This window comes from Mesocricetus auratus, unplaced genomic scaffold (assembly GCF_017639785.1).
Source record: "Mesocricetus auratus isolate SY011 unplaced genomic scaffold, BCM_Maur_2.0 Super-Scaffold_100018, whole genome shotgun sequence".
Classification (NCBI taxonomy): Eukaryota; Metazoa; Chordata; class Mammalia; order Rodentia; family Cricetidae; genus Mesocricetus; species Mesocricetus auratus.
Genome location: NW_024429199.1, coordinates 14,670,239 through 14,692,865, shown reverse-complemented (window position 1 = coordinate 14,692,865; position 22,627 = coordinate 14,670,239). Strand labels below are relative to the sequence as shown.

At 36.7% G+C, this 22,627-nt stretch overlaps 1 pseudogene; it reads left to right on the top strand.

The window, feature by feature from the left end:
• The first annotated feature begins 9,743 nt into the window (after window positions 1-9,743).
• LOC110340108 lies at window positions 9,744-10,207 on the top strand (annotated as a pseudogene).
• Window positions 10,208-22,627: the final 12,420 nt, after the last annotated feature.

Genomic DNA, 22,627 nt, shown 5'->3' with positions numbered 1-22,627 from the left:
AGGTCATGGATGCTAGGAAGACCTACTGCTATTAGTCTACTAAATTAAGTTAGCAATAAAATGACTCCTAATGGAAGATTGCTATACTCATAAACCTTACCCATCAACCCTCACCAGAAAATACTTCTTTATATAGTAGACGGTAACTAACAAAGAGATCCAAAACTTGACAAAGTGCAGAGGGTAAGAGACTTTGAAACATGTACTCCTCAATAAGATATCTTTATCACATCCCTTCCATCAGGGATTAGGGCTTTATGCAGATGAGGAGGCAGGAAAATTATAAAAGACAGAGGTGGTGATTTATGGAAACAGTGTTTCCATATATATATATATATATATATATATAGAGAGAGAGAGAGAGAGAGAGAGAGATATATATATATATGTCTCTCGCTCTCTGTGTGTGTGCATGTTTGCATGTGTGTGTGCGTGCGTGTGTGTGTGTGTGTGTGTGTGTGTGTGTGTGTTGTGGTGTGTGCGTTTAAGAGAAAGAATATAAAGTTGGATCGAAAGGAAAAGGGAGGCGGAACAGAAATTTAGGAGTCGGGGGGGAAGGGAAAGAATATGCTAAGATATCTGATAATGTATTACACAAAGGCATTTTCATGCAAGTTCGTTATGTAGAGTAAACTTACTCCCTTACACTCCCTCTATCCTTTCTTAGCCTGACCCCTCCCAACTAGTCCCCTTTGTTCACCTACATACTTTCACTTTTGTTTCTATAATATAAACACACATAATGTTATGTATCTTTATATAACCTGGGAACCACACATGAGAGAAAACATGGCATTTGTGTTTCTGAGACTGGCTTAATTTACTTTCTAATTATATTCAGTTGCATCTGTTTCCCTGAGAGTGGCATAACTGTTGTTTCTGGTGACAGTTTTTTACACTGGTAAATTTGAATTCCCAGTCATGTCAGGCAGAAGATCTGAATTCCTAGATGAAATTCTTGTGGCTTCTTTCATCAGACACAAAGGCTTATCAGACTCTATTTGGGTATGAGTAAGTTTGATTTAGTTCACTCTTCTTCGAAGTATTAGCCTTGATGCTGTCCTCTTTAATGAAGTTCTAAGTCCTGATTGCTTCCAACATTGAAATGTAAACCCTCAGGAAACTTTAGAAATTCAAACAAAATAGATTAACAACTTTTTTAATCCATTGACTCCCACTCCAACATACTTAAAAATGCATACCCATTATTACTCAAATGCTGTACTTTATATTTTAAATATTTTATTATTTCTTTGAGAATTTCATACATTGTATTTTAATCATATCCATTAGCCCCGCAAACACACTTCCTCCTTCCAAATTAGGCAACTTTGTGTCCAGTTCATGTTCCCTGTATACTTTTGGGTCTGTGACATTTTTCACATGGAGTATGGTCAACCTGACTATATATCTACCCTGGGAAATGAATAACTCCCTCTCCAGCAACTATCAATAACCAATAGCATCTCAGCTATGGGTAACAATTAACACCTGACTCCTCATCCATACTAGGATCTTGTCAGCCTTGAGCTTGCATAGCTCTTTTACATATAGTCCCAAATTATTTGAATTCATATGTGCAAATGCCCTGCTGTGTCCAGAAAATGCTGTGACTACATATCACTTCTCGTTCTTACAATCTTTCTGCTTCCTCTCCCGGACAATGATCCCTGAGCCTTGTGAGTAGGAGGTACAATATAGATATTTTATTTAGGGCTGAGCATTCCCCAATCTCTTACTGTCTGCATATTGACCAATGAGTTACTCCATGTTAATCATCATCCACAGCAAGCAGAACCTTCTATGATAAGACTTGAGAGAGATACTGATCTATGTATTTAACAATAAGTCATTGGGAGTTAGTTTAATACTATATCTATTTAGCAGAGTAATAGTAGCAGATTCTTCCATAGGAGAACTCATAGGTTCTCTCCTATGTCTAGCCATAGGTTCTTAACCCCGATAACAGTGTTAGATACAGAGTTCATCCTGTGGAGCAGGCCTTCCATCTGGTCAGAAAGTGGCCAGTTATTTTTATTACATCGGTACCATTATTGTACTAGTGTACATATCTTACTAGGGTGGTCATTCTTATAGTTCTCAGGGTTCATAAATGGATAATATTGGGAACTTCTTTTCTCCTCCAGTTGCTATGTAAATCACCTCCCAGCACTATATAAGACCACTAGTCAGAACGATGCTTTCAGATCAGTATCACATATCTCCATGTTCTATTTGATTCAAATTTGTGGTACTTCAGCAATAGAGCTTTGTCATCATGTTATGAATGATAACCAAGAATATTAGCGATATCTTATGATGTTTTCAGATCTGTGGAAACTCAATGACCAACATTTTCAAAAGAGATAACTTATGCCGGGACTGGGATTTTTATTTGCTAGCCTGTAGTATCTAGTGGAGACATCGTTGATCATTACAGGGTAACTCCACTTAACTCTTCATGTATGTATATTCCAGGAAGCTTCTGAAGTAGTAGGGTTTCATAGGACTCTTCCAAAAGGACTTTGGTGTTTTAGCCTTGTAGTCTTCTTTGCTTAGCTATTTTAAGGGGTTAAGACACCTTGGACCCACTCTAGGTGTATGATTTGTTTGCACTGATGTTGATGGATGCATTGTTTTGTTATTATTAAATAGTACATAGCAATTAGATTATCTTACTGACACAATTTAATTTGGCTATTAGGTTCTGTGGTATAATATCAGTTTTTTAAAGCATCTTTGTTGTAGCTTCCAACATTTCCATGAATCATTTAGTCAGGAATTTCATGTGAGGTTATAATGGAAAATTGTAGATTAATTTTCCATAAATAGAAAAACATTAGAATTGTTTTCAATTTTTCATTGATTGTGACTGGCTGTCAAATTTCTGCTGTCAGGAAAACTGCAAAAACACCCAGGTAAAATTATATACTATTTAGAAATATTTTCTATTTCTCTCACTCAAGAACAGTGCCAATTTAAATTTCTCCAATTTATATCAATAATGTTAAATTTATAAAGAATATTTCTCTAAGAAGGTTCATAGATGTTCTATTCTTAATATTCTACCTACTTGTGATTCAATTTATATAATTTCTCAATTCCCATTTTGGAGTGTTTTACTCAGGAAAATAAATCAACCAAAGCAAAGTTTATTTTGAATATTCCCCCACTTTTTAATCATTTATTTCACTTACATTACATGTAGTTAGTGTGTGTGTTCATAGAAGTATGAGCATAATGTGTTATGGCATATTTGTGAAAGTCCAAGGATGATTTTCAGGAGTCAGTTCTCGCTTTATGCCATATGGGTTCAGGGAATCAAGTTTATGTTGTCACTGTTGACAACAAGTGCTATTATCTACCTAGTCATCTCACTGGCTCCGTTTTTTAATCATTTTAAAATGTTGCTTGTCATTTCTTCATGTTATCCCCCCAGGAGACCTTTGGTTAATGTAATCACTAAGTCAAGGTCTGATCTGTTAGTATTCTTGGAAGTCTCCCATGTCTCCTTTATTATGTCATCTAGTAGAATGAGGAATGTGGCATGATATGACAAAGACAGCCAACACTACAGACTTTCTAAAACTGAAGGAGATAAGGATAAGAATAAGTCTTTGAATGCCTCTCATGGCATGACTTTTTTATATTTCACTTTAGTAAGCCAGTCCTAAGAAAGAACAGCAAGAGAAGCCTCAAGGATCCCTGGTCTTCATGCACCGAAGACCACTTGTATCTGCAAAGACTAGCATGTTTATATGCAAATTATCGCTTTTATAAATTTATTATCCTTGACATAAATTCCTTACATACATCTATATGTGAACACATGGCGTGTTTGTTCCCTGTTATCACAAAACACTCAAAGCCATTCTCTGATGGTGATGATCTAGGGTCTTGAAGCCATTGAATACTTCAGAAATAAATCTGCTCTTTGAATCTGCTCATCCTTATTTTCAACATATATTTTTCACTTACACGGGTCTCATATTGATTCAATGATATTTGAACTCTAGAATTATATTACATTATTACTTTGCACTAAAATCTGTGAACATATTTAGATAGTGCTGTTTTATGAATACTATTCTGTGTGTTTTAGATTGTATTCATTTTAAATTTTGTGAATGTGTCAGGATTGAAAACCACAGAACCCCAAATACCAGAAAGAATTTATTACTATTATTAGGTGACAAAATTAATATAATGGTTTTCAGCAAACAAAAGGCTTACATTATACAAAACCTGTCTTATATGGCATGGTCTATATGTTACACATTATTATGTAGTGACCTTGAATTCTCTACTAATTGGATTTTGCTAAAATGAAGGATATTCAGATTAAACTGATTCTCAGATTATTTCAAGATAATGAAAATGGCCCTCACAGGCTCATAGTAGTATGGCTTTCTAGGAGTAGGTGTAGATTTGTGGGAGGAAGCAGGTCATTAGGGCTGGTTTTGAAGTTTCAGATGCTGAATTCAGGCTCAGTGTCTCTCTCTTCCTGATGCCTGCCTATGCAAATGCAGAATTCTTTTTTTTATTTTAATTTTTTCTATTTTAGAAGGACTCTTATTTACATATCAACCCCCCATTCCCCATTCCTTCACCCTCCCATGCTCCCCATTGCCCCCCCAACCCACTCCCACACACTCCCCAGGGATAATGAGGCCCCTCCACAGGGGACCATGAAAGTCCATATCACCATTAGGGGAAGGACCAGGGTCCTCCTTCCAGTATCTGGGCTGCAATAATATCCCTCCATAGGGAATAGGCTACCAAAGTTCATTTGTGCTCTAGGGATAATCACTGGCTCCACTGTTAGAGGTCCCATAGACTGACCAGGCCTCCTAGCTGGCATCCATATTCAGAGGGCTTAGCTTGGTCCAATGCTGGTTCCCCAGCTTTATGACTAGGGTCTCCATGCTCTCATTAGGTCAGGTCAACTGTTTCTGCGAGTTTCTCCAGCAACATCTTGGCTCCTTTGCTCATTCCTCCTCCCTCTCAGCAACTGGATTCCAGGAGTATGGCTATGTGAGCCAGTTTCTGTTTTGATAAGCTACTGGATGAAGGCTCTAGGAATGGCAACAAAGGTAGTCATCAATCTCATTATAGGGGAAGGGCATAAAAGGCAGACTCTCCACCACTGCCTAGATTCTTAGTTGGGCTCATCCCTGTGGATCCCCTAATATTTCCCCTGTTCCAACCTCTCTCCAAACATATACTGGCTCCCTCTATCAATAAGATAACCAGAAAATAAAAAAAATCTCCCATGTTCTTTGATAGGTAGGATCAACATAGTAAAAATGACAATCTTGCCAAAAGTAATCTACAGGTTCAATGCAATCCCCACCAAAATCCCAGAACAATTCTTTACAGATCTTGAAAGAACAATATTCAACTTTATATGGAAAAACAAAAAACCCTGGATAACCAAAACAGCCCTGTACAATAAAGGAAGGCATCACCATCCCTGACTTCAACCTGTATTACAGAGCCATTGTAGTTAAAGTGTCTAAGTTTACCCAGTAACAAGACACCATGAGTCAATGGTCCCACATGGAGTTTATTGGTAGACAGGAAAGGAAGTGGGGGAGAGAGAACCAACCCATGCATAGCTGAGAGAGAGGGAGAGAGAGATAATATACGAGAGAGAGAGAAAGTAAGAGAGATGAGAGGAAACAAGAATGATGAGAGTAAGAGAGTGTAAGTGGGCAGGGATCTGTCCTTTAAAGGGGTCCTTTGCACCTGTGTGAAGACTAGGTCTCATGGAACTCTGGGGCTGGCCAGAGTGCTGCCTGAGTGCATTCAATCAGGTAACAGGGCAGGCCCGCGAAAATGCCCGAACCTTTCAGCCATAGTGCTGAAAACAGCTTGGTATTGGCACAAAAATAGACAGGTAGACCAATGGAATTATATTGAAAACCCTGATATTAACCCACATATCTATGAACACATGATTTTTGACAAAGAAGCTAAATTTATACAATGGAACAAAGAAAGCATGTACAACAAATGATACTAGCATAACTGGATTTGGACATGTAGAAGACTGCAGATAGATCAATACCCAGAGCTATGCACAAAACTTAAGTCCAAAGACCTCAACATAAATCCAGCCACACTGAACCTCTTAGAAGAGAAAGTGGGAGGTACCCTTGAACAAATTGGTACAGGATACCACTTCCTGAACATATCACTAGTAGCACAGACATTGAAATTGACAATAAATAAATGGGACCTCCTGAAACTGAGAAGGTGCTGTAAGGCAAATGTAGAACTCTTGACTCCTTTTCCAGCACCATGTCTGCCTGCATGCCTTCATTCTTCCTACTATGATATTAATGACCTAAACTTCTGAAACCATAAGCCAGTCCCAAAGAAGTGTTTCCCTTTATAAGAGTTTCTGTGTTCATGATGTCTCTTCATAGCAATAGAATCCATAAATAAGACTATAAAGGTGTAGTAGACAAGGTTACCTCCATGTAGTGGTGGTCCCTATAATCCCAGCACTTCCAAGGCTGGCCAGCCTATAGAAAAGAAAAATCTAATGCCAGAAATTATGATAAATAGACAGATGTTAAACAACTCAGCTTTGAAGTCTTTCTCCTGCCATTTATCCTGAACTCACACTCATAAAGGCATTAATTTACTCATGAAAAGAAATATGAGCTAAAAACAAGTTTCCTCCTTTAACCAGGACATTATGTCTGTTCTCCCTTATTCCATGTTTTTAATAAACATCTCAAAAGTAGAATAGGTTTGATATTAAAAAGCAAGTAAAGAAATATATTTTAGTGTTTTTACTGACAGTAAACATTTCTTTTATTTTCTATGCTGCCAATAACAGTAATATATTATCTAGTATTTCAGAATTCATCATTCTGAGATGTTTCCTTGCCATAAGTTTCAATTTTGATTATTAGCAGATATCTAGTTTCATATTTCCTACGGCTTTTGGCACTTTCCTGTCTCATTTGTCCTTTGAAAACTGTATTCTCTAGTTGTTGGTGGCCAAAGCAGACAGGCATGGATAAGGCAAGATAAATGGTACAAAATATAACAATGTTATTATTTCTTCTGTCTTAACACATAATCTCAGAACCTGTTTGTAAATATATACGAAAAAAGACATCTATAGCCAAAGAAACAGTAAGTTTATGACCTCAGTTACAGTTATTTTTCTTCATACTAATATTGTACTATAATAAATATAAATATAAGCGTTCTAACATATACTTATTAATATTAATATTTATCCCTTATATATCCATATATTGCATGTGGATGAATGTGAGGTCAACCTAGGTGTGTTTTTTAGTTACAAGCCTTACCAGTCTTTTATGGGCTGGTAAGACTGACAACCGGTGAGCCTTAGGGATTCAGATGTCTCTGTGTCCCAAGTAGTGTGATGACAAGCACATGCTACCAGGCTCAGTTGTGTTGTCCTTTTGAACCTTGGGACTCTTTACAGCAGCAAGCACTTTACTTCCAGCCTAGTACTAACATTAACTATTTATTAAACATTGTCCCAAATGCTTATATGTGATTGAGCCTTTAATATTTATAATTATAACCACATAGGAAGTGCAAAGAAGGTAAAACACAAATGTACACACACACAAAGTAGCAACAAAACAAAACTGATCTCTCTGGGTGGTAGGAGACAAAAGAGACTGCTTCGACCTGAATTATGCTCCCCTCCCCCAAGATTCATATACTAAACCCTGGACCTTTAATGGCATTAGTTACCACATTTAATAACAAGATTTGATAAATGTGTAATTAACCAAGAAGTGGGCCTTTAAGGTGGTCCAAAATTCATTCTGGAAGGTGTACTAGTGTGTAAAGAAAATTTTAACACATGGAAAATCCCAGGCATGCACTGACAACTGTACCAGTTCAAACAGCTATCTGAAGCAAAGAAACAGCCTTGAGAAAAAAGCAAACTAACTGCCACTTTGATGTCAGACATTTTCCTTTTTCTATTCTCTCAAACATTACATCCCAACCACAGCAATTTATCCTCCCTTCATTCCTCTCAGTACTCCCCTCTCCCTCCCCACACACATCTCTTCCCTCTCCCTACTCCAGAACTGACTCCGAGTCACTAATTATGGCTTTCTTGATTCACAACTGATAAATATTTTAAGAGATCACTGGGAATCCAGTGAAGGGAAGAATCCAAAAGAATTTTGTAACATTGGAAAACCCATGTGGAAGTTATGATTTTTTACAGAACTGTTTTGAAGACAATGTAGATAATCTCAACACTAAAATATAGAAGCCAAAGACTCCTACTTGAGTATTTTGGTTATCATAACTATGTATATAATTCCTGACACAGTCTTTCTCTGCCCTGTGATTGGGAAAGAAACAGAATCAAGAGGAAATGGGAAGCTTTTCTTTAATTCTGTCAGTATACTCGGCTCCCCTGAAAATCTTGCCTACTATTCTGGCAGCATAGGCAGCAAGTGATATATGACAGTGTGTTTTGTCTAGAAAATTACATGATTATTGCAGGAGAAAAATAGATGACTAAACCTTGTGAGTCTATTGGAAACTTATAGGAAACCCCAGCCAATAGGAGTAATTTATTGAGCATACACAATAGCTAAGACACTTATTACTTTTTTAGAATTCCTTTTGCGTGTGTGTGTGTGAGAGAGAGAGAGAGAGAGAGACAGAGAGACAGAGAGACAGAGAGACAGAGAGACAGAGAGACAGAGAGACAGAGAAAGAGCTTGATGTACATATACATGGCAACATGTTCCCAGGAGGTCAGAAGAAGACATCAGATTCCTGGGAGCTAGAGTTACAGGTGGTTATGAGCCATCTGAAGTAACTGCTTAGCACTAACTATAGTCTTCTGAAAGAACAATAATTGCTCTTAAGAGTCAAGACATCTCATAGTAACCTCTCCCACATATTTTTTCTTAAAACAATAACCATTTAGTTTCCCATACTTAACAATATTTCCTCTTCTTTGCTTTTTAATGTACAATATTGGAACAAAATGCAACAAGGCCTATGTCACAAGCATTAGTAATAAAATCCCTAGTAACACTGTGACTATCATGTACATTTCTTAAAGAAATAAAGTAAGCTTATTCCAAAGCCTTTGTTCTATTGCAACACAAAATGTTACGATGGAAGTCAATTTGGAAGTCATCTGTGCTATTGCCAGGTAGACGTTTTAAAATGTTGCCCATCTATGGTCCAGATACTTTCCTTACTGGTGTAAGAAAATACCTGACAAGAAGACAATAAAATAAGGAAATACTAATTTTTGGCTGGCAGCTTAAGAATACAGTCTATCATGATGGGAAGCTTGTGGTGGCTAGTTATATAGCATTCACACTCAGGAAGAAAAGAGAGATAGATTCTGGCGCTAACTGTCTTATTCTGTGTGGACATCCATTCCTTTGGATGCCCATATTCAGGTCCTCCCTGAAAAGATCCTCATGGTTATTTACCAAAGGCATGTCTCTTCATGATATTAAATACAGTTAACTTGATAACCCAATTAACTATATCACACTATAGAACAATTTCAAAAAATTATAATAAAATTGAACTTACTGATGCTAAACTTGGAATAAAATAGAGTCCTCCGGTGCTAAGCACAGAAACAAGTATGCAGACCTAAGCAATGAAAGACCTAGATTTTTTACTAGATGTGCTTCAAAGGCAACTTGGGTTAAAACGGTATGTATAGACACAGGATGGGGGGCGTGGGGAAGATGGCAGATGGGAAGGCGGGAGAAGAGAAGCCAGAGAAGCTGCAGCAATCCGGAGCAGCCGGAGTAACGGAGGGGGGAGTTCCAGTCGCAGCGTTGAAAATTGATCAGCTGACAACAAAGAAGTTGTGGACCTTCCCACAAAGCCTAAGAAGATCTCCAAGATTGGATTTGCCAAAGAAAGCATCAGCCGTATCCATCAAACTTGGATCAAGTAAGCCTAAGGAAACGGTTCCAACCCTGGCTCCAAAAACCCTTTCAGTAGCAGCAGCTTTCAATGAAGATGAAGACAGTGAACCAGAATAGATACCTCCAGAAGCTGGGTTGAAGAATATTGGAAGGGGTACACCAACATCAAATGGATAAAACTCCTTTAGTAAAGGAAAGCATGGCTTTTGCGATAATCAGAAGCTGGGGAAGAGAAATATAAATGTCATCTTGGAAATGTACATGACCAAGGCAATTAAATGAAGTGTTTTGAGATTGGGTGTGGGTGGGTGTGCAGTTAAAAGGAACAGTCTCCTTTTGTAAAGAATGGTGCAAGCAAAACTAGCTTTGGAGCCGTTTTGTCTTTTGTTTTCCTATTTCTGTTTTTCTTTCTTTTTCTTTTCCTTTTTTTAAGATTGAGTGGTACACTAATAAATGAGAGTTTAAAATTGGAGGTAATTTCAAGATATTTGCTAATTTTGTAGTTTCATGTGATTAGTTTCCAAAGATTACAGATAATAAAGAAATCAGAAGTGGTGCCTTTCTATGAATTGCATACATTTTTAGACACAGCTACTAGCACATTAAGAGGGAAGCCAAAAGTTTTCTACTTAAAACTGAGCAGATCCTCTCCTGACTCCACTCCCTTGTTACTGAACTGCCTGGTTCACACCGGCAGCCTTGTGGAGAGGGAGTGTTGGATTGAGAAGACAATGTTACTGGACTATCGACTGAAAGTAAACTTAGATAAAATTAAAACAAACTTTTTCCTATGGGCATTTCATTTTGTTTAAGTTATAATATACTCATATTGTATCGCTATCAGTGGGTACAGACACTTTGCTCTTTTAAAACAAGTTTGTCAAAAGTTCTTGTGTGAACTATTATCAAAAATAGCCCACTTCACTTTAATGGAGGTTGTCACCATTGAGGAGTCTTCAAAGAACACTATTTGCTACCAAAGTAAATCAGTATTTTGAATGTGCTTCTCTTGTTAAGTATTTCCACCAGAACTTGAGGCAAATGATAACAAAAACATACTGCTTTAAGTATTTGGCTGATTTAATTTTTAAAATGTTTAAATACCAAAATAAAATATAACATTTTATAAGACAGATAAGGCAGTGCACTCTGTGACTTTTAAGCATTTAAGTTACTAACGTATTAGATCCAATTTGAATTGGGCTCACATATTTATTTGTACAACTCCATGCTTCTTTTAATTATATACATCCTGACCAGTGATTTCAAAATCAGACTTTAATGACTGAGATATAACAGAAAATGCTTCTTCGAACACATTTTCAGTATGAAGTCTCACCACATATACTCTTAGACTCGTGTATTGCAGGGTGTTTGTTTTGTATTTTTGTACTGAGTATGGGCTTTTTTAATGTGACAGTTAAATGCATCTTTAACAGTCACAGACAAAAGAAATAAGAGTTCCTTGAAAATTTCAATGTAAAATTTGGAGGCAGCTTTGGTGAGTTTCATTGGTGGTAATTGTTCACTAGGCATTTTTAACATAATAACTTCCCAGAAACAGCCTTCAAGCATTCCTAACACTATGTTCACTGCATTTAGGTTTACTAACAAGGCCTAAGTAAAACAATGAAAATGTACATAGCACTGTTAGTTCTCAAATGATCTAAGTATATCAAGATACATAAATTTAACTTTTATGCAAGCAAACTGTGCATTTGTACATTTTACTGTTTGTTGAAATAACATCTCTCCTACATATTCTTTACTTAACTCAAATGACATGTTAACCTGAGGTCAAGCAGAGAAGAGAGAGACACAACTGAGCTGAATGTCTTTACTAAAATTACAATAAATTTTGTCAAACTTGGAAAAAAAAAAGACACAGGATAAAACCTACATCCCCAAAAACTGAGACATTTGAACCATGGAGCAGTAAATGAAGGCTTAAACTCCATGGGATTACTAAAGGAGAGGGCAGTATTAGCTTTCTGTTACATGCTCCATAAACACACCAATTATACATGTGTCAAGTACCAAGTGTAAGAAACAAAGGTGTAAATATTTGGGTGAAAAAGATATTCTTTCCTAAAAGAAAGCCCATTGCTTAAAATATTGATAGTGCACAATATTATAGACCAATTAATGTTTTAGAACCCAAATTAGGAAGTTCTAAGAAAAATGAAGGAAAAGAAAAAAATTAAGCAAGCAATAAATATATAGAATTGGTGAAATGAGAGACAAAGAAACAATAGTGTTTCAACTAGACTATATAATAAGGCTATGATAATATTATTAAAATAGCATACCAGTTAAGAGGTTGGTGCAGAAAAAAGGAATAATGGCAAAGATAGCACCATACCATTGAAATAGAGAATATTATACATTTTTATACAGATAAATATTTAAAAACTCAGTGAAAAATCACCAAGTCCCTAGGGAAAAAAATACTGATCACAGTTGATTCATCTAGCAACTGAAATCCAGGATCATTCTAAAATCATTGAGGTATAGAATTAACAGTTTACTTATTTACAGAAGGAAAATTCTAGTCCCAGAGAATTCTGAGTTTTGTCAAACAAAGACATAATTGTAATGTAGCATGATTTCTGATCATCAAAATGGAGGTGCCAAAAAAAATGACTGTCTACACTACATGAAGGATACTTACTCAAAAACATACTATTAAATGACAATAATTGACTATAGTAAGTCACAGAAAATGCATATAGTATGGTGACATTTATGTCATGTTTACATATGCACAAGTAAGAGTGCACATATACGTGGTAAGCTGGGGATAGTTTTATTTTCTACGACACAGAAATCAAATTATATTGGGTAAGGACATAAAGTAAAACTATTGATAATGGTCTGCATCCTCAAATTGAAGTTTTGACTCAGTATTTCTTCTTTTAGAGAGACATGAGCTCTAGCTATTATCAATGTCACAATAATGTAAGACAAGAGAAATTGTTAAGCTTAATTTTCTTCAATCATTAACTACATTAGCAAAGAAGAAATGGGGAAAGTATTAATCCTAGCCCAAGTTCTCATAACTTCTATTTCCTGTAACGAATGACTGACACTCTGAATAGCTTCATATATTCTGAATGTCCTTTAGAGTTTTCCTTTAGAGTTTTCAATAAAAATATGAGCTTTTATCATTTTCTCTAATTTTTAAAATGATACAACATATTCAATATAAAACTCTTACTCTAACTTTTAAATAATTTCCCTTGGAGGTCTTTTTCCTATTTTAATACATTTGATTCCATTATTTTTTATTTTTGTATAATGTACTCTTGAATTGCTATGTAACTCAAAACTGTTATGGAATGGTATACTATTCTTTCTGGGCGCCTATCATGATTTTCAAACAGTTTAATACTCTAAGATATTTCATTCATTGTTAAAACTATTGTGTGTGTGTGTGTGTTATGTTCATGTGTGCAAATTTTGAAGGCTGAATTTTCAAATTAAAGGCAAAGCCCTTAATACACTAAGTATTTTAACTCTGAGATATAAATTACTGATTTTTCTACCTTTCTAGATTTCTTTTAAGTTCTTTAATGGCTTTATGCAGAATATTTAATAATTCAAATTCGAGTAGATGCTCCTGCTCCAGGGTGATAAAGATGTTCTTTCATAATACTGATACTTCATTTCAATTTTATTTGACATTTTAATACATGTTTAGTATATTGTAATACACTATGATATTTATGTGATATGTAATATGCCACGATATTTATGTTTAAGCTGCTGTTAGTCATTATTTCTTTTCTCTTGGAGCAATAATACTTACAATTTATTATTCTCAGTTAACCCAAGCTTTTAAAACAAAATATCCCTTTTAATATAATTTCTTCTTTCACAGTCTTCTCAACCTAGACATGATAAAATATTCTCATATTTCACAATGCAGGAAAGCTATTTGGAAATATAACTAACACATGACAGTTTTTTTTCAGTACATCAGAAGATGGGATAGAGACAGGGGGAAAGGGAAACTGATACTCTGGTGACATTATGAACACTCTACTTAAGTTGTTCCTATGTTTTATGTTTCTTTTTCCAGACAGATACAAAGAGTTTCATGTGCTATGTGTGGATGTTTTCTGTGTGGATATTTTCTGTGTCTTAAATTACCTTCCCTTATTCCTGGGATTCCTGACTTGTGTTTTTCTAAGCTCAGATATAATGTAGAGTCTAATTATGAAAATACTCTAGGCAGCCACAAACAAGAAGGAAGCATGTCTACCAGAAATATCAAGTAATTGTTATTGCAGCTACATGCACAAAATTTAGAACTGTCGAATCAAGATGAAGAAAATGAATGGACAATTTCTTTAAAAGATAACAAAACTAGTGCATGAAATACAGATTTTTTAACCTTAAAATGGATCCCCAAGAGGACTATAAAATAAACAGCATGAGGAGAAATAAACACCAATTTGGTGGCTGGTTCATGTCAACTTTTACTATATTGGCATTGCTTTCTCAAAAAATATGAAGTTCATGAAAAATATTCTAAAATTTATTGTAAAAAACATACTTTGTTAAAATTCTAGACCATAAAGTTCCAATATTATTGTGTGTGTGTACATATGTGTGTGCGTCTGTGTGTACATGTGTGTGTGTGAAGGTGTATATTTGCTTGCACAATTCATATGGAGGTCAGAGGTCAATGTATTCTAAAATCTCCCTCCACCTTATTTTTTGAGATAGTCATTCATAGAACTACAGAGTTGTTTAGGCTGAATGGCCATCAGGATATGGGGTATTCCATCTCTGCTGTCTTTTCCATTGACCAAAGGAAGTTATTTGATAAAGGGGGGAAAAGGAACATAGATCAAAGTTTTATTTCTGAGATCAAAAAGTGCATGGTTCTAAACACAATAATTGGCTTCACCAAGATGTTTTTGTTGTTGTTGTTGTTTAAATATAAGCCTGATGAAATTTGCAAGCATCTGGTACTGCAAAGAGGAGGCATAGGTATGAACCTGGGTTAGGCTGCCACACTATAAACTATGTGAATGTTCCACACTAGACACTATGTGAATATCCACACGTGAAACTGTCTTAACGTCCACACTAGAAAATACATACATACACTGTATTCCCAGTCTTTATAGGATTTTGAGAGTCCATGGTTTTACAATGAGGCCAGTCCACTGAATTAAATGAAGTACTATGCAGGTAGAACAGAATTTAATTTCTAAGTTAGGTGGGTCTGAGAGAAATAAGTAGGAACAACACCATATCATTGGACTGTTGAGGCCTGGGTTGTTCTATTGCTTAACTTTCCCAGTGAGGCAGGCTTAAATGGTCTCCAAATAAGTGAGTAACACCAATTATTGGATTACTTCACATTTAACAGATTCTCAGCAGAAGCATCTATTACTGCAAGGCAAATGAAAAGAGAGACATTTGTTGATTGCTGTGAAGATGAATACGATGCATTCTTCTCAGTATTGTCAGATATGTTGATAGTTACCTCCTTGCAACCTCAATTAGTCAAGGATATTGGATGACTACCAAATCTAAAATTTAAAAAGTGCATGGTTAATATTTATACTTTCTTAAACACATTCAATTATTATCTCTAGTGTTTTACTGCTATAAAGAAATTCTGTTTAAACATGTTTAAATTATTAAATGACTAAGACTAACCATGATAATAGGCTTTGAAATACTTTGACACAGAAAAATATTTGTGTACTTATTAATAAATAACTCATGTGAAGTCACAATATGCATTTTAGAAACTAGTTTAAATTTTCAATATTCCTCAACAAGGGTGATATATGTATAAATATTAAGATAGCAGTTCATTAAAAAGCCAAAATATCTTCCTGCTTCCTGATATGGAATGTTTCATTATGACTACAGCAGGTATCTGTCCTGTTAGTAATTATTATGAAAAAATTGTTGTTTTCCTGTACCTTTTCTTTATGAAAACCATTATTTGAAAAAGAACAACTTTTGATTGATTTTTAACAATTGATTGATTTTTAACATGATGTTATAGTTGGCGTGATTCCTAATTTGCATGCTCTAAATTTTTTGTTGTGGTTTTTAATCAAGAGGAATCTTGGGACTTGGCAGATGGCTTAGGAAATAAAGTGCTTGCCATACAAATGCGAGGATTGCCAGTCAGACCCCAGTGCCCACATAAAAGCCAGGCAGGTGTAAAAGCCACCTAATACTGCAGAAGCCTGGAGATGGAGGCAGCATCTTTAGGAGGCTGGATAACTAGACGAACGTAGTGTTCTGCTACCTCAGTGTTTAGCGATAGACCCTGCTTCGCTAAAATAAAGTGGAGAGCAATTGAGGAATACACGTGAGGTCAACAATTCACACACACACACACACACACACCCCACTCAGATTTAAAAAATATAGTAATTCCCAGAGACTAGCAGCTTCCAAGTCCCAGCCTCCACCCACGGGACAGGGGAGGTGAGGCAAGCCTAACTTCTGGTGACCTGAGCAGAAACCTCCGGAGACCTGAGGACCATGAACACCAGAGCCGGATCCCACACCAGCGTGATTCAGGCAGCCCGGAGACTGCAAGCTTCCAAGTCCCAGTCTCCACCGATGGGAAAAGTGAGGAGAGGGTCCAGCCTACCCAGAGTTTGCTAAGGTCTTGACACTAGGACAGCCTCCATCCACACAAGAGGAAAGCCACCAGGGTATTGGAACTCTTCCCACCTAGTGAAAAGAAGTCACATAACCTCCAGGGGAGGACGAGACTCCTTATGCACCCACAGGAAGAAACGATGGGAAGGAGACAATACAAAAACACACCCACCAACAGAAAAAAACAATATAACACCAGCAGAAACAAGAGAATCTACACCCGCAAGACCTGAACAGTACATTGAAGAAGAAGCAGATGAGAAAGACCTTAAAAGCAACTTCATGAAAATGATAGAGGCCCTCAAAAGATATGAGAAAATCCCTTAAAGACATGGAAGAGAAAACAAACCAAAAAATACAAGAAATGGAGGAAAAAACAATACAAAAATGCAAAAAGTGCAAGAAATGGAAGAAAAGACAAACCAAAAACTTCAACAAATGCAAGAAAAAGACGAAGAAACAATTAAAAATTTTCAAGGGTTGAAAGCTGAAATAGAGAAAATAAAAAACACAGTCTGAAGGAATGCTGGAAATAGAAAAGCTGGGCAAACAGTCAGGTACTATAGATACAAGCATAAACAACAGAATACAAAAGATGGAAGACAGAATTTCTGGTGTTGAAGATACACTAGGGAAAATAGATTCATCGACCAAAGAAAATCTTAAGTCCAACAAATCCCTAAAACAAAATATCCAGGAAATATGGAACACCATGAAAAGAATAAACCTAACAATAATAGGTATAGAAGGTGAAGAAATCCACCTCAAAGGAGCAGAAAACATATTCAATAAAATCATAGAAGAAAACTTTCCAAACTTAAAGAAAGATATGCCAATGAAAGTACAAGAAGCCTACAGAACACCAAATAGAGTGGACCACAAAAGGAAATTCCCTTGCCATACAATAGTAAAAACCCCGATCATACAGAATAAAGAAAGAATATTAAGAGCAGCAAAGGACAAAGACCAAGTAACATACATAGGCAAGCCTATCAGAATCTGACCTGACTTCTCCATGGAAACTAAGAAAACCAGAAGGTCCTGGATAAATATTCTACCAACATTAAGAGACCACGGAAGCCAGTCCACACTGCTATATCCAGCAAAACTTTCAATCACTATAGATGGTGAAAACAAGATATTCCAGGACAAAACCAGATTTAAACAATATATATCCACTAACCCAGCCCTACAGAAAGTTCTAGAAGGAAAACCCCAACTCAATGAAGTTAACTACAACCAGAAAAACATAGGCAATAAATAATCCCACTTTACCAACAGCCAAGAGAAAAGAGGTGGAAATCCACATATAATTCCACCACCATCAACTATTCCAAAACAAACAAGAATGAGCAATAAATGGTCATTAATATCTCTCAATATTATTGGCCTTAACTTGCCCATAAAGAGACACAGGCTAGCAGAATGGATTCGAAGACATAATCCATCCTTCTCCTGTATACAAGAAACACACCTCAGCCTCAAAGACAGACAGCACCTCATAGTTAAGGGTTGGGAAAAGGTTTTCCAATCAAATGGACCCTAGAAACAAGCAGGGGTAGCAATCCTAATGTCTAAAAATTATATTTAAAAATAAAATCAATCAAAAGAAATGAAGGAGGGCACTTTATACTAATCACAGGAGAAAACCACCAGGATGAACTTCCAATTTCGAACATCTATGCCCCAAATACAAAGGCACCCATGTTCATAAAAGAAACATTACTAAAGTCAAATCACATATAAAGCCCCACACACTTGTAGTGGGAGACCGCAACACCCAACTCTCACCTCTAGGCAGGACTATCAGACAGAAACTCAACAAAGAAGCAAAGGTACTAATAGAAGTTATGGGACTAACAGACATCTATAGAACATTCCACCCAAATAAAACAGAATATACCTTATTCTCAGCACCACATGGAACCTTCTCAAAAATTGACCTCATACTTGCCAACATATCAAACCTCAACAGGTACAAAAAAATTGGAATAACTGCATGCATCATATCCGATTACCATGCATTAAAATTCAACAACACAAATTTCAGAAACCCTACAAATCATGGAAGTTGGATAATGCTCAACTGCACCATTCCTGGGTCAAAGAAGAAATAAAAAAAGAAATTAAAGACTTCCTAGAATTCAATGAGAATGATGACACAACATACCCAAACTTATGGGACACTTTGAAAGCAGTGCTACAAGGAAAGTTCATAGCACTAAGTGCCCACATGAAGAAACTGGAGGATAGTTACAATAGACAATTAACAGCACAACTGAAAGCTCTAGAACACAAAAAAGCAAATTCACCCAGGAGGAATAGATGCCAGGAAATTATCAAATTGAAGTCTGAAATCAATAAAGCAGAGACTGGGAAGACAATAAAAAATCAATGTAACGAAGAGTTGGCTTTTTGAGAAAATCAACAAGATAGACAAACCTTTATCCAAAATTATCAAACAACAGAGTGTGAACATGCAAATTAACAAAATAGCAAACAAAAAGGGGGACATAACAACGGACACTGAGGAAATCCAGGGAATTATCAGGTTATACTTTGAAAACCTGTACTCCACACAATTTGAAAATCTAAAGGAAATGGACAATTTTCTGGACAGATAATCACTCGGCAAAATTAAATCAAGAACAGATAAGCAATTTAAATAGACCTATAACCTCTAAGGAAACAGGAGCAGTCATCAAAAGTCTCCCAACTAAAAAAATCCCAGGGCCAGATGGCCTCAGTGCAGAATTCTACAAAAAATTCAAAGAAGAGCTTATACCAATTCCTCTTAAAGTATTCCACACAATAGAAGCAGAAGGGTCTTTGCCAAACTCTTTCTACAAGGCTTCAATAACCTTGATGCCCAAGCCACACAAAGACACAACTATGAAAGAGAACTTCAGAACAATATCCCTCATGAACATTGATGAAAAATACTCAATAAAATACTGGAAAATCGAATCCAAGAATCCATCAGAAAAATTATCCATCATGATCAAGTAGGCTTCACCCAGGCTTCCAGGATTGGTTCAACATATAAAAATCCATCAATGTAATCCACCATATAAACAAGCTGAAAACCAAAAATCACATGATCATCTCACTAGATGCTGAAAAAGCCTTTGAAAAAATCCAACACCCTTTCATGATAAAGGTCTTGTAGAGATCTGGGATAACAGGAACTTACCCAAACATAATAAAAGCTATATACAGAAAACCTAGAGCCAACACCAAACTAAAATGGACAGAAACTCAATGCAATTCCTCCAAGATCAGAAACAGGACAAAGATGTCCACTCTCTCCATACCTCTTCAATATTGTACTTGAAGTTCTAACTAGAGCAACACGACAACAAAAGGAGATCAAGGGGATACAAATTGGAAAGGAAGAGGTCTAACTTTCACTATTTGGAGATGATATGATAGTTTACATAAGTGACCCAAAAAGCTCTACCAGGGAACTCCTGCAGCTCATAAGTACTTTAAGAAAAGTGGCAGGATACAAGATCAACTAAAGAAAATCAATAATGCTACTATATACAGACGATAACAGGACTGAGAAAGAAATCAGAGAAACATCACCCTTTACAATAGTCACAAACAACATAAAACACGTTGGGGTAACGCAAACCAAAAAAGTGAAAGACCTGTACAAGAACTTTAAGTCTTTAAAGAAAGAAATCAAAGAAAACACCAGAAGGTGGAAAGATCTCCCATGTTCTTGGATAGGTAGGAGCAACATAGTAAAACTAGAAATCTTACCAAAAGTAACATACAGATTTACTGCAATCCCCATTAGAATCCCAGCACAATTCTTCACAGACAATGAAAGAACAATAATCAACTTTGTATGGAAAAACAAAAGACCAAGGATAGCCAAAACAACCTTATTCAACAAAGCAACATCTGGAGGCATCGCCATCCCTGACTTCAAGCTCTATTATAGAGCTGTAGTCCTGAAAACAGTTTGGTATTGGCACAAAAATAGACAGGTAGACCAATGGAATTGAATTGAACACCCTGATATTAACCCATATGTGTATGAACATCTGATTTTCAACAAAGAAGCTAAAATGAAAAAAAGAAAGCATCTTCAACAAATGATGCTAGCATAACTGGGTGCTGGCAAGTTGAAGAATGCAGTTAGATCCATGTCTTTTGCCATGCACAAAACTTAAGTCCAAAAGGATCAAAGACTTCAACATAAATAAATCCAGCCACACTGAACATGTTAGAAGAGAAAATGGGAGGCACCCTTGAATGGATTGGTACAGGAGACTGCTTTTAGAACATAACTCCAGTAGTACAGACACTAAAATTGATAATTAATAAATGGAACCTCCTGAAATTGATAAGCCTCTATAAGGCAAAGGAAACAGTCAGAAAGACAAATAGGTACCCCACAGATTGGGAAATGATTTTCACTAACCCCACATCTGACAGAGGGCTGATCTCCAAAATTTACAAAGAACTCAAGAAGCAAGTCTCCAAAACACCAAAGGATCCAATAAAAATGGGGTACAGAACTAAATAGAGAATTCTCAATAGAGGAGACTAAAATGGCTGAGAGACACTTGAGAAAGCCCTCAACTTCCCTAGCCATCCAGGAAAGGAAAATCAAAACAACTCTGATATACCATCTCACTCCTGTTAGAATGGCTAAAATCAAAACCTCCAAGGACAGTTTATACTGGAGAGGATGTGGAGAAAGGAGAACACTCCTACACTGCTGGTGGGAGTGCCAACTTGTACAGCCACTTTGGAAATCAGTATGGAGATTCCTCAGGAAAATGGGAATCAGTCTACCACAAGACCCAGCAATTCTACTCTTAGGCATGTACCCAAAAGATGCACATTCATACAACAAGGATGTCTGTTCCACTACGTTCATAGCAGCATTATGTGTAATAGCCAGAACCTGGAAGCAACCTAGATGCCCCTCAACCGAAGAGTGGATAGAGAAAATGTGGTACATTTACACAGTGCAGTACTATTCAGTGGGAAAAAAAACAATGGAATCTTGAAATTTGCAGGCAAATAGAAGGCACTAGAAGAAATTGTGGGGACACCAGACCTTGAGCAGAAATCCACTTCCCCTTCGGCCTGGGAGCAGGCAGCTGTGTAATGTTTACTGAAAACAATTCAGTGCTATAAACCTCTTGATAGGGCTCAGATAAGGGCTCACTCACTGAGATACCATGACTTTCACACCCCCTACGGCTAGATGCCTCTTCCTGTTCCCCTGCTGTGTCTCCTGGATTCTGGGGCGGAGATTAAACCACCAGCCAGGAGGGTGAGAAGTCTGGAAAGAATTGTATGTAGATGGATGACAGAAGTCCTTAAAAAGGGAAGCTTTTTTTTTCTTGGAGAGACTTCTCCTGAGAGACTTCTCTCTCCTAAGCAGACTTGGAATCTCCTCCTAAAGCTGACTTGGGAAGCATAAAGTTTTTCTTAAAGCAACCAACTGGTCTCTGTGTCATCTATCCCGACCACCTGGCTACATTCTCGGATGCAGGCCGCACAGCAGGTGCAACATATACCCAAAAGATGCACCTTCATACAACAAGGATGTCTGTTCCACTACGTTCATAGCAGCATTATTTGTAATAGCCAGAACCTGGAAGCAACCTAGATGCCTCTCAACCGAAGAGTGGATAGAGAAAATGTGGTACATTTACACAATGCAGTACTATTCAGTGGGAAAAAAACAATGGAATCTTGAAATTTGCAGGCAAATAGAAGGCACTAGAAGAAAACATACTGAGTGAGGTAACCCAATCACAAAAAGACAAACATGGTATATACTCACTCATTTATGGATTTTAGACATGAATCAGGGGTGTGCCAGCATACAATCCCACTGCCAGAGAGTCTAGGAAACAGAACCTTCATCCAGCGACTGATGATAGAAGAGGCAGATACCCACAGACAAACACTGAACTGAACTCCTGGAATCCAGTGTCAGAAAGAGAGAAATGATGGGAAAAGGAGTTAAGAGTGGGCTGGTTTAACCCACAGAAACAGCTTACCTGAAAAAGGGGGAGCTC